Genomic DNA, 14,135 nt, shown 5'->3' on the forward strand with positions numbered 1-14,135 from the left:
TATCAACAGTTTAGTTTCTTCCAAAAGACCAATTTCTGTATTTTATACTTTAATGAAATGTTAAGAAAGGTGAAAAAATTTTTGGAAAGGCAAGTTATTAGGTATCTGAAAGGGCATTTTGCTTATGATTCAAGGTAATTAAATTCTGGGATTTATGTGCATGGGTGTGTGAATCTGACAGTGTCAAAATAACCCTTGAGCAGAATTCAGTGACTGTGACTTCAAAATGCATTTAAACACAAGCAAAGGGTCATAATCTAGTCATATATGTGTTTCTTCTTTTAGTACCTGGGTAACAAGCACAGGTTATTTTGTGTTCATAGTTAATTCTTAAATGTGAACATTTTAATATTTTTTTACTGGTTATCTTGGCAAGAAATAGTGTTAAGTACTGACAACTCATGATTTCATTTTAACCTGGACTCCTCATTTTTCTAGTTTTAATTAATAGATCCTTATTTGGAGCATGAACTTTTCTAACATCTGAACAATGTTTTGAGTCTGTAACTTGTAAACTTACTTTTCAAAAAACAAAACAAAACAAAATATGACATAAATAATCTAAAATAAATTGTGTTCTCACTGTAGTCAATTGACCTGTATGGGGGAATTGTTTAATTTATGATAGATGAGGAATCATAAAACTCATTGACATTTACTCCCCTTTTGTTTCTGTCAAAGCATGTTAAGTGTCCCTGGATGCTATAGAGAAAATTAATTTAAAAACCATGGTGCTCTAAGGTTAGATTGTGACATTAACATCAAAGACACAAAAATAAAAATGATTAAGGAATTCCCGTAGTGGTGCAGTGGTTAACGAATCTGACTAGGAACCATGAGGTTGGCTGACTAGGAACCATGAGGTTGCGGGTTCGATCCCTGGCGTTACTCAGTGGGTTAAGGATCCGGCGTTGCCATGAGCTGTGGTGTAGGCTGCAGACTCAGCTCAGATCCCGTGTTGCTGTGGCTCTGGCATAGGCCAGAGGCTACATCTCCGGTTTGACCCCTAGCCTGGGAACCTCCATATGCCATGGGAGCGGCCCTAGAAAAGGCAAAAAGACAAAAAAAAAAAAAAAAAAAAAAATTTGCTCTAAATGGAAGGAAATTTAATTTATTTTTTTATTTCACATTTCTAAAATTTTGGGGGAAGAAAATGAAAATAGACAAGGTAAAAAGAAAAGAGGCAAAAAAGGGAACAAAAGAATAAATACAAATTTCAAAAGCACTGGAAATAAAAATCAAGGAGTGATAATTTCCATTACATCAAGATAAGATGAAGAGCTTAATACTCAAAGGAAATAAAAGAAATGGGCAAAGGCCTGGCTATCTACCCTTCAAACCTAATGACAAAGTTCAGGCACTAGAAATTACTGAATTGGAAATTTCCGTAGCTGTGGGGTGCGGCCCTAAAAAGTTAAAAAAAAAAAAAAAAAAGAAGAAGAAGAGGGAAGAAAGAAATCAGTGAATGAATCTGTCTATGGGAGATGATGAAATCTTCACCTTCTGCTGTGATTCCCAGTGTGACTGTCTTCAACATCTCTACCCCTCTGACTTCACCAAATGTAATGACAGATGTATTGGTAGCATCTTGACTTCTTGTTTTGAAAGGGAGTGAGGAAGGTTGAGGGAACATCTGGGTTTAGAATATTAAATTATCACCACTAAATGTTGTCAGAGTTAAGAGATTTCTTCTGTTTTCAGATGTTAAAATTAAGTATAAAATTAACACTAGACTTGAGAACTCCCTGAGCCGACAAAACCATTTAAATGATGTAATCAGAACTAAGTCTAGCTTATTTCATGAATGTAAGCAGAACTTAATTTCGGTTATTTCTTGTAAGTACCTTTGATAATTAAAAAGAAACAAGTCACCTTCCTAAACATGGTGTGAGATAATCACTTTTACCAACCCCCTGTTATCTAGAAGCTTCCATTATAACCACTGTCAAGGTTAGTTAACAACTTACTTTACAAGCCATCTTATAACTTTATGCCCTAAGCTTCATATCAGTCTTGAATTTGGTAGTTCAAGTTTGTGAACTACTTTTATGTGCATAATAAACCCTTAATACTATTTATTGACTTGCTGGTTTTCATTTTGCTATTTCTGGATTTTTGACAGTTGATGGCATGAAAACTGGTATCCAAAGAAGACCTCAACAACTCCTAGGCAACCAGATGCTGGTACCCACTGAGTTCCTACCTTCTGGATGACTCTGGAGATTAACAAAGTAAGTCTCTCTTGGATCTGAGCTCTGCTTTTTTTGCATTTTGATCTTTACAACATTGTTGTGCTTACCTGTATTGTTTGTTAAAGCTTCATGGTAAATCATCTTTACATCTGTAAGGGGGAGGAAAACCTGTGATTCCCTAGGTTTTAGTCAGCAGTCAGATGACCAGATCAGATTATTTGTTTCAGGGAATCTAAAAACAGAATAGGTTCTATCTGGTCTAAATCTCCTTCTTCGCCTTTAAAGATTCCTGCCTCTTATATGTACACCCACTATGGACCAAAATCTTGTGCCTTTCTGAAAAATGGGTACACTTTTGAATAATTTGGAGTTACAATTACCATTCTGGAGAAAATTTGTTTTAGATAAGTTCACTTTTGGGGGCAACCTTAAAATAACAAAGTATCTAAAATTTCTCAGAGGCAGTAGAATTCATTCTTTGATTGGTATGCAGAAGCATCTACAGGAAGAAAGGACTCCCAAAATAGCTTCTCCTCAAGAATCCTTATGGAGCATAAATTAAAAATCTTTAGTTTAAAAAAAAAAAATTTGGCTATCGGCAGGTAATCGCAACTTAGTCTATCTCCCAGAAACACAATTTGAATCCAACTGTTCTTTTGAGCTTTGAATCTGAGACATGGCTAAAATTTTAAAAAACAAAAGCTATAAGATCTCTGTGTTGGTCCATATATTATGTATGTCTGTGTGTGTTCTATAGGGATATGTGATATTCTTCTACTTCTGGATGGTACCTTCCAGAATTACTTTGCAAAGAGCTCTATTTAATTAGTTTCAAAAAGAAAATAAGTATTTATATACACCAGGTATACTCTCAGAAATATAGAAATTAACTGCAATGATTTTTGAGTTTACATGATCTGAGATAATCTTTGATAAATGAAAACTATTTTTAAGTTTGTTGGTTTAATACCAACAGGCCTGTCTTTAGAATTGTCTATTAAATTTGATGCAAACATGTAACTTTTTCTACTTGGATTTACTAGTCAAATAAGCTCATGCTGTCTCTGTTACAAAATCTTCAAGAAAAATAAGATGATGGTTAGCTATTTGATGTCTAATCTAAGCATAACTGTTAAAAACAAGTGATTTAAATAAATGTACATAAAAGTTTACACTAAATTAAACAAAATAATGTGTATTTATCAAATATTTAGATCTTTCCAATAAGATAATATAATGAGATATCGGTTGCTAACATAATTTCAAACTTACTACTTCTATCTTAAATTTTACAGAGAGACAAAGGACATTTCGGTTTATTAATTAACATGTCTTTTGCCAGGTTAAAAAACTGTGCTATGAAAAACATATGTTTCTAAAATGTGTGTGTTTATTACAAACTTTTAAATCTACCGTGGGATGCTAATATATGATTATGAAATAATATATATGATTATGACATAATAATAATATATGCAATTGCCTGCTTTCTAGCTTTCACTGGAAAGTAAATGCTTATAGTTAAAATTTATAATCAGTATTTAAAAGTAGAACTTCTAAAATCAATAAGAGTGAAGAGAAACAGCTTCATATACAAAGTATGGGGAAAAAATTAGATATATTTTTATGAGGAGTATGCAAGACATATAGGATATGTTTTTGTTAACGAAAAAGGGAGTAATGTTGTCTGAAATAAAACAACTGGTTGTTCCAGAATAGAAAAAGAAAAAATAAGAGAAATCCTAAATGGATATAGAAAGTAGCAGGTTTGTGAAAAAGAAATTATATATTGTGAAGTCAAAGCTGGCTAAAATTGAATGGTTTTATTATGAGTTTATTTAAAAAAGCTTTAATAAATAACGTATTTATGTTAAAACTAAAATTTAATTTTCTTTTATCTTCTAAACAACAAAGTTTTCTTTGGTCTTCTCTTAATGAAAAATTATAATTTTTTTAACCTTTAATGTAATTTGCCTAGGAAACAAAGATTTTGTGTCTTAGGAAGCATTTCCTGTACTCTATATTGTCTTTGTCATATCTTTGATTACTTAGGAAAGCTGAGTCTTTTTTTCCCCCAATTTATTTGCCTTAATTTTTTTATAAATTGTATTGAAGTATAACTGATTTACAATGTTGTGTTAATTCCTACTCTATAGCCAAGTGTTTCAGTCACACATATATATTTGCGTATTTATATATGTATATATGTGTGTGTGTGTGTGTGTGTGTATCTTCTTTCAGGTTTTTTTCTATTACATGTTATTACAGGATATTGAATATTGTTTCCTATGCTATACAGTAGGTCCTGGGTGATTATCTATTTTCTATACAGCAGTGTATATATATGTGCTAATCCCAGATTCCTAATTTATCCCTTTTTCCCTATGGAAATATGTTTTCTATGTCTTTGAATTTGTTTGTTTTGTTATTTATTAAAATTTCATTTGTATCATTTTTTTAGATTCCACATATAAGTGATATTATGATATTTGTCATTCTCTGACTTGACTTAGTATGGTAATCTTCAGGTCCATCCATGTTGCTACAAATTGCATTATTTTAGTCTTTTTATGGCTGAATAATTTATATTATGTATAAAAATATATATGTATATGTATATATACCACATCTTTTTTATTCATCTGTTGATGGAGACTTAGTTTGCTTTCGTGTCATGGCTATTGTAAATAGTGCTGCTAGGGACATTAGGGCGCATGTACCTTTTTAAATTAGTTTTTGTCTTTTCTGGATATATCCCCAGGAGTGGGATTCCTGGATCATATGGTAACTCTTATTTTTAGTTTTTTAAGGATTTCCATACTTTTCTCCATGCATTCCTACCAACAGTGTAGGAGGGATCCCTTTTCTCTAAACCCTTTCCATCATTCATTATTTGTAAACTTTCCGATAACGGCCATTCTGACTATTGTGAGGTGGTAACTCATTGTCATTTTGATTTGCATTTCTCCAATAACTAACGATGTCGAACATGTCTTTTCAACGTTAAAAGAGCTAACGTTTTTACAACTATATAGTTTTCTGTATTTGTGTTTGAAATCTTTTAATTGCCACTTTGAATGAATGAATAATTAAGTATTTCACGGGAAGATTTCAAAAGATTTGCTCTCTCTCTTTATAAAGAGAAATCAAATTTATTTATGCTTGATACTAAATTCATGGGAAACACTGTCAAATAGAGTAACATTTAAACTTTTTATAATATATTTACATGGGTATATCTTACTAATATGTGTCCTAGAAATTACATGCAATCCCTGAAAATATATGTATGTCCTGGTATAGTATTATCAGTCATAATTCCAGTTATTATTTTATATATCACAAAAATATCAATTTGCTTTTTAATTTCATTATTTTTGATGGACTCTTACTGAACCTTTAACCATGGCTATTTTAAATCTTTTGTCAATCACAATTATTGTTTTACCCTTGATTATTCTTGCAAAACCATTTACAATCAACTAACTATATTCAGAATGCTTCAGCTTCAGAGAGATTCATGAAAAAGATGCTGATAGTTACTCTAGAATACAGGTTTCTGATAACTTGAAGATCATAATACTCAACTAGATAAGAATTTCTAAATCTTAATAGAAAGCTGATTTTTGGGATGAAACAAAAATTAATTACAGGAGAGTGAATGAAGTTATGAAGATGGTAATTTTTATGACTTGATTTAAATCATTGCTGGTTGCAACATCATTAGTAAACAAACAAAAGTAATGCTGTATTTGTTGGTCACACTCTCAGCCTCCTGAGAAAATAACCAAAAGTAGGAAATTGTTCAATTAAGTACAAAATGGAGACCAGACTTCTGAATTCCCCGAGTAAAAACCATTTAAGCCATGTAAGCCAAACTAAATCTACCTTATTTCACGAATGTTAAGTGAAATTTAACTTGGATTATTTCTTATAAATGCTTCTGACAGTTATTTTAAAAAAATAAGTCATCTGTCTAAACATGGTATAAAATAATCAATTTTAACCAATTCCCTGCCATCTGGGAACCCTCATTATGATAATCAATCATTATAAAAATTAACAGCTTACTCCTTTTCACTTCATAAGCCATACTATAACTTCATGCCTCTAAGCTTCCTATCAGTCTTTTTTGCAGGCTGTTTTTACATACAAACTCTTACATAATACTATTTATTGATTTTGTGGTTTTAATTTTGCTATTTTTAGATTTTTGACACAAGACTTGAGAACAACTCAGTCTAGTCTACTCTTCACCCCCACACCTCCAAAATTAAGGATCTGAAGAAAAGAATTTACAGAAGAGCTTATACTGAAAAATAGAATGCCAACAAGTTGACTAAATTTAAAACTTTTGCTTCCTAAGAGACACAGATGGCAAGTTCGTTATAGTTAGCTCATTACAGGTTTTTAAATAGCCCTGGTTAAGAATCAACTTATGAACATGTAGCCATTAAAATGCAATAAAACTCATCAACACAATAAATATGCAGTGGGTAAAAACCATAATAGATAGATTCACACTTACTTTTAACATTAGACTTAAATAGAATTGATGGTTTAAAAGGTTTTAGGAAATTGTGTTTGCATGTGATCATTCCAGTGGAAAAAAAATAAGCAAAAACAATGTAATGAATATGAGCTATTCCTTTATATGATCCTGCTCAATATATTGTTTGGAATGTTAAATACGTGTTTAATGTAGTGCTAGTTTTAGATTGCCTTACAAAAATCAATATGATGGGGAAAAAAACACATTAAAGCCAACATATGTACAAGATAAAATAATACCCTGTGCAATTTTTTGGTTTATTTCCTTTGCTAACAAGGGTCATTACCTCGAAAGCCTTTTTGTAACCAAAAATAAAAAATAAAAAAGTATTTTTGAAAATATTAACAATGATCTAATGCTAGGAACTCAGTGTTATTATTCCTCTATTCTCTGAGGAAAGTATTATTCCTCTATTCTCTGAGGGAAGGAACTATCTTTGAAGGCTTTGGTAAGAAAATGCTGAAATGGCACATCACAGCCTGACGCCCCCTGGGTGAGTCATCTTTACCTGATGCTTGGAACAGCTTTCTGAAAGACCAACTGGCGCACTTCTCTCCTGTTGGCATAACTATATTTAGAATCTATAACTAGAGAGCTCAGGGCTTCTCAGGATGATATTTTTAAATGTGTCATCACTCTAGACATGCTCTCCCTGCCTCTCCTACTGCTTCAGCCTCCCTCATACTTTCACACATCCAAATGGAAAAGAATCAAGAAAAATCACATTCCAAAGGAACCTGTGACATTAGTCTTATCTGGAATGTTAAGTCTGAGCTTAGAAGCATGCTAATAGCTCCCTTGGCTCTTGTGCTTAGCAAGGTTCGAATTCTGGCAGCTTAGCAGTACGATGTACAGCACCATATTGGGATCATTGTTCAGTGTAAGCCTTAGGGAAGAATATATGAAAGTCCAGTGGATCTTTCTCTTCATTAAAAAAAAAAAAAAAACACTTTTCAAAGGTTTATATGCAGGAATAAGAAATTCTGGCAATTGCTGCGAGTGACTGTATCGAGATATATTAAGCAATGACAGAGGATCATGGGAAAACCTAGGTCTTTGTTCTAGCTCTGGAGGCATCTTTGGTGAAGTCCCTAGGGACAGGAAATAGAAATCTAAACACTGTTGACAAAATATACACATGAGTAAAATATTATTAATATGTCATTGGTATGAGAAATCTTTGTGGATAAGGAAAGTCTCCCTACATATAATTTGATTCATATCCCTGGAGTCTAACAAATTAATACTATTTTACATACTTTTGGATTTAAATGACCTTGGGCCATACCATGGATTCAATGTTGAGGGAACTGATGGATTAACAGTTTTGTTAATTTATTCAGTTTAAGTTTACTTACCATGTACCTACCTTCTTTGCAGATTTGTGCATAGTACATTGTTGTATACAATGGATTTAAAGTGGGAAAAAGGAAGATATGTGTTTCTTAATATCTAGCTAGGAAACTAGGATATATATGACAAGTAAACTCCAGAACAAGACTTAATTATTATTAACCTGGCAGAACCAAGAATTATATAATTAAATGCTGGATGATTGTATGGGACAGCTGCTTCAATAAGGGCTTACATAATGAGAAAGACTTTGATTAGATAATTTAAGCTGGTGAAAATAGCATCGGGAAACAAAAGGAGGATGATGGAAAGAAAATGTGCTCACTTGCAGCACAGAGAGTAAAGGGACCATGGGGTAAAATGCAAAATCCTGAAGAAGAGTGGGGGTACCCCACAACTGCTGTGGTAACATGGTAATGATCTTGAAAGATAAGCGTCAAAATAAGGAAGACAGTGTTTTTCTGAGGGTGGGATAGTGCCATTATATGTTTTGGAGTATAGCGGTAGTATTCTAAAAATGTTTTTGGGGGCAGATGAATTTGGCAGAATATCTACATAAATAGAGATAAAGAAAGCCTGGAAGTAAGGATATAGGCTAGGAAATTCTTTCTCTAATTCAGGATGAAGCTAAGGAGAGTTAAACTTGAGCGTGGACAGTGGAATGGAAAAAAGACTATGTTAATAATTATTATCGTATATAAAATGGTGCCAAATGTAGGTGAAGGTGTTGTCCTCTGCATACAAGGTAGAGTCCTTAAGATATTTGAATGAGTGAAAGGTAGAGAAATAAGAAATGAGATATCCAGTAAGTAAAAGACAAAGAAAAGTCCACACAATATAAAGTATTATTATAACCACAATCCTAATAATAATAGCAATACTAATTTATTGATTGCTTATCAAAGGGCAAACAGTGTAGAAGGAATTTTATATGCATCTTCATATTTAATTTCCAACACCCCAGGAGGAAGGCAATATTTTCCACAATTTGGAAATGAGGGAATGGAAGTATAAAAAGCTTACATAAGTTTGCCAAATATCTCCCATCCAAGATTTCAAATTATGCCCGATTCTACCACAGACTTAGGGAAGTTCTATAGTATATTCCATTGTGTATTACTCTCTTCCATGTCACTGAAATAAAAACAAATTAAAAGCAGATACCTGTGACATATGATCGAAAGATATTCATCTATTAATCAATAGTTTCAGGCCCATATTTTCTAAGTGGTATGAAAATAGCACTATCTACCCATTTGCCTTATCTACCCATCTCTGTTTTTGCTGTATGAATACTATAAGAGGTTCTTTCGAAACTCTATTCAAATTAGTGTTATAGTATATCCACAGCAGTCTTGAAAAACTAGAAAAATACTATTAATATGTATTTTTTATGTACACACGCATAAGTATATAACATTTTCTGGCTCCACTTGTTTTTAGTGAATTCCTACCTGTTCTAAATCCTCAAAACATGTGTTTCTAAAAGTTGATGCAGTTTTTCTATAACATTTGCATTAATTATACAATTCTATAGCTTATAATTTTTATTATAATTTTTATTCTGAGGTTTTAAAATAAAATTTAAAAAATTTAAATTTGCATTGACTTTTCTCCAGATTATCAACTTCTTCCAAGTTCATCAAAGATTATTGAAGTTGAGCATTCTCATCTGCCAGTTTTTTTGGTATTCCTGGATTTAATTTAATTGAGCTAGGAGAATAAATCCACTTAATTCAAGGAGAGCTCAAACTCCCTGTTTGGTTGTGTCCACAATGGGAAGAGAAAGTATCATCTTGGACACATAATAATGGTGTGATGTTATTCACTCAGTTTGAGATCATTTTACAGGCAGCAATAATGAACTGTTAGCTCCTTTTCTTCATTTCTTCATTGAGTATCTTCTTTTAACAAATAGAACATTATAAGGAGATGATTTTAAACAATTAAGTGTATAGTTTTGTCAATAATACTAAATTTTTTGTTTTTTTTTTTCTTTTTTTGCCTTAATCCAACTGGTCCTTACTGAAATTAAAACTGTTCTGCCAGAGTTATTAACAATATAGTTTAACTACCTGAATTAATTGTACAAAGATGAGCTTGTAATGCCTTATTTACAAACTATGCACAAGGCCATTTTCATTGATGAGAAAGGGGTAAGGATTAGAAATATGACTGATATACCTTGGAGACAAAATCATGTACTTGCTTCTTCTAATTTAACAGCAAAAGAGTCCTTGGCTCTGTCACCATATAGAAAAAGGAAGAGTGAATGCTTTAGGTTCATGGAGGCCTCTACTCAGTATCAGGTGTTTTTCATACACCATTCATTTGAATTCTAAAATAAACCTATGGCTAGTTATTCTCATCTCTGTTTTATGGAATAGAACATCATGGTTCAAGGAGTTTTTGTTACTTACCAAATATGGAACAAACTTTGAAATATGTATTTTAGTTAATTTATTGGGTGGATGAAGATAATTGCCCTAGGAAATTTTTATAGGCAGAGTTTTTATTTCACCAATTTTTTTTTTGAAATGGAGCTATTGAATGTCTTTCAAAATTTCTAACATTTATTTTTTGGTGGATATTTCCACTTCATTGAGACTTATTATAAATTCTCCATATCCTAGCATCACTACCAGGCTATAATTTTCTAGATGTCTGACTGCACTTTTATCATCCATATTTCTTTCTCTAGGTTTACTCAGGTAGAACAATGAATAAAAGTTGCCTCTAAAAGGCAATCTATTCTACTACTATCAAGGAGAATCTAGGATACGTATCCTCATATATTTTTAATATTATTGCACAGTATAGTGTGACGAGAGTAAGGCCTAGTGTATATTTGTCCCCACGCCACCCAGAATCTCACAGTCAGTCTTTCAAACTCTCTCTCTTCCTTCACTCTTGGGCTTATGTATTTAAAACATAGCAATGTTTAGGTGATGGTGATAATGATGATGATGATAACAGTAGAAAACAAAATCGTGGGTATCAAGTTTAAAGAGATTAGTACAAAAACCAGTACAGGTGTTTTAGTTTCTCAGGGATCTTTTTCAGCAAAATTTCTTCCACAAAGCTATATTCTAAGAAATTGATAGACTCTCAGGATGATTAGACACAACAGTGAGGTATGCAGAAATTTATAACTGCTACTTACTGGTATGACTAAATGTTAAACTACACTGACAACTACTACTGCTACTATTTCAGTTAATTTGGATGCTAGCAAATATTTATAGGGCATTTAATATCATCTATAAACTGTGCCAGGAAATTTACATGGACTATATCTTTAGTCTTTGAAAAAACTCATTGAAGAATGTACCACCACATCCCTTTTAAAGTGGGGAAAGGCTCAGTTATTTTGAGTAAACTTCTCAAAGTCATACAAATTGGAGGTGGTAGGGTGAATTCACATCCTGATAGTCCTTTGCTCTCCTCTGGCTGCTTCTGCTCTTGTACTAGTGGTAGCAGGTTAGCAAGCTCCAAGTCACATCTGTCTAATCAAAAAAACTCTTCTTAACCGCTACATTGTGTTTCCATTGAATACAGTACTTATCATTAAATATTAAGCTTTGAATATTGCCTGTAACAATGCATGTAATGAAAGGGAGGAGGAAAGAAAGAAACTTTTGTCCAACCTACTTCTCATAGAGTGAGGTATGGCAATGACAAAGAATTATTCATTTGTGGAAGAATCTTCAAAGAAAAAAATACAACTGACGTTCAAAACTATATGCTAAATTTTAGAATATGACACTAATGTAACAAAAATCGCACGTTACAATTAAAGTAGAAATCATTTTTCCTGTAATATCTTCAATATCATTTTCATCAACAATGATCGAGGATAGAGAAGGACATAGTATTGCATTCAGCATTCTGAATATTGCATTTGGAAACATGTGACACTCAAAGCATTATGTCCTGAATGTTATGGAATGGAAATAAGGTTTTAAAATCACTCTTCTAGAGAATTTTGGCTTCCATAAGGTTATTTCTGAATAAGTGGTGAAACATACTGATTCCCATTCTCTCTCACTCTTGCTTTCTGGCCTTTGTCCTTTGACTTTCTCTGTATACATGTGTATATTGCCCATGTGTACTGCACTTGAAGGACTGTAGATCTTTGGAATTTTCTAAAAGTAGATTATAGAATTGATAGTTTTACCTTTCGTATATACAATAGCAATCACAATGTAACTTCCAGTTAATTATTTGTTTATTTAATTTATTTAGTTCTATATTTTTTAGTATATGTGTCCTTAGCATTTACAGCTACATAATTATATAATCTGGAAGGTTTAAAGTTAGCCTTAATCTTAAGAAAAATCCTATTACTGACAAAAACTCTCTCATCAACCAAACTTGAGTCAGGTTCATCTGAGTCCTCTTTATGACTAGGCCAAAAGTTGGACTGTATTTAGCCGTCTTACTCTAACTTTAGCAAAAATCCTGCTGAGTCAGTTTAGTGAAAATCACTTACCCTGGATATCTGATCACATTCCTCATACCCTATTCTCCATATCATATCGCCCTGGCCTGCCTTCAGCAAAAATCCTATTGACTTGGTCTAACGAGAATCCCTCTAGCTTTGATGTTTCCTCTGCCCACTCTGCTTCTTGCATATAAATATCTTATTTTTGTTATATTCAGAATTGAGCCTGATTTTTACCCCACACACTGCAAAACCCCCATTGCAATAGTGCCTCTTCATTAAAGTCTTAATCACTGCCTTTAACAACTGTCGTGAATAATTATTCTTAAACACTGCATAAGAAATATTTCATTAAGTTTTCCCCACCAAAACTAAAACTTACCTAGCTTAAGCCACTGAGTCAGTGATATTTTGTTTTAACAGTCCAGACTAAAACATACCCTAAAGCCAATCTTCTTTCACGTTAACTCAAAAATTACATCCACATCTCCTCTCAGTAATTGATAGAACAAAAGTCAGAAAGTCAGTAAGATAAGTAAAATTTGAACACCATTAGAATACATATTCATTTCATGTGCACATGAAGTATCTAGCAAGACAGACTATACGCTAGCCCATAAGCAAGATTTAATACATTTAAGGCAGATTAAAATAATCAAGAGTATATTCTATGACCGAACCATAAATTAGTAGTAAATTTTTAAAACTCCGAAAAATCCAAAGTTTCTGGGAAATAAACAGTACACTTCTAAGTAGCTCATGAATCACAGAAGACATCAAAAAAGGAATTAGAAAACATTTTAAATTGAGTGAAAATGAGAGCACAACATATGAAAATTTGTGAGATGCAGCTAAAACACTCTTTAGAAAAAAAATAGCATTAAATGCTCATATTTAAAAAACATGAAAGATCAAAAATAAATTATCTAAGCATCCATTTTTTGAAGTCCATGGAAAGCCACTGCTTAAATCTGCTCTTGTGAGAAGCACAGTTGAATAACAGCTCCAGCTGTCAAATCCTGGGATTCCTACCATTTACAGTGAAACTATGCTTCCTGCTTCTTCTGGGTTTCTCCTAGCCAACTAGCAAAAACAGTAGGTGTACCAGTGCATATTCAGTTAGCAAGTTATCAATCCAGAAAAATAGCCCTTCCAAATAATATTTTTGACACTATTGGATCACTTTCTCTCTTTTCAAAGAGAGATATTTGAGTGTGTGTGTGTGTGTGTGTGTGTGTGTGTGTGTGTGCGCGCCATTGTATGTTTTGTATTTTCAATAGGGGAAAACCCCATCGCAGGCTTTTATTTTAGGAACCTTTCTTGAATATTCAAAATTCTAATTTTGCTTTCGCTTTGATACTTTGAATTCTCATTTCCTTGCTACCTAGTGCTGCACTGAGTGTTGTTCTCTTTAGGGACACAGTTTTTATACTCTCTTGTGACATTTTCAGTTATGGGCTATCATGGCTCTTGTTATAACCCTTTCTAGGAAAATATGTAGTTCAAAGAAAAATACTTCTCCTCTTTCATATTTTTGGTAGGGCTGCCTGATTACCATAAGCAAATTTGGATGAGTTTTTAACATGCCAGTCTG

General features: G+C 32.7%; 1 long non-coding RNA gene across 1 annotated transcript in view; it reads left to right on the top strand.

Annotated features, from left to right (window-relative positions):
- The window catches only part of LOC146404808 (uncharacterized), a 471,462-nt gene that overhangs the window by 258,099 nt on the left and 199,228 nt on the right, over window positions 1–14,135 (top strand). The window contains exon 3 of the long non-coding RNA XR_014841970.1: window positions 2,123–2,231. This is a non-coding gene — a long non-coding RNA (uncharacterized LOC146404808). The remainder of the gene's footprint in view (window positions 1–2,122; window positions 2,232–14,135) is intronic.

The sequence above is a fragment of the Sus scrofa genome, chromosome 3 (assembly GCF_054392235.1).
Source record: "Sus scrofa isolate SSC_HxYL_T2T_F1_AM1 chromosome 3, Sscrofa_HxYL_maternal_Yorkshire_Landrace_v2.0, whole genome shotgun sequence".
NCBI lineage: Eukaryota > Metazoa > Chordata > Mammalia > Artiodactyla > Suidae > Sus > Sus scrofa.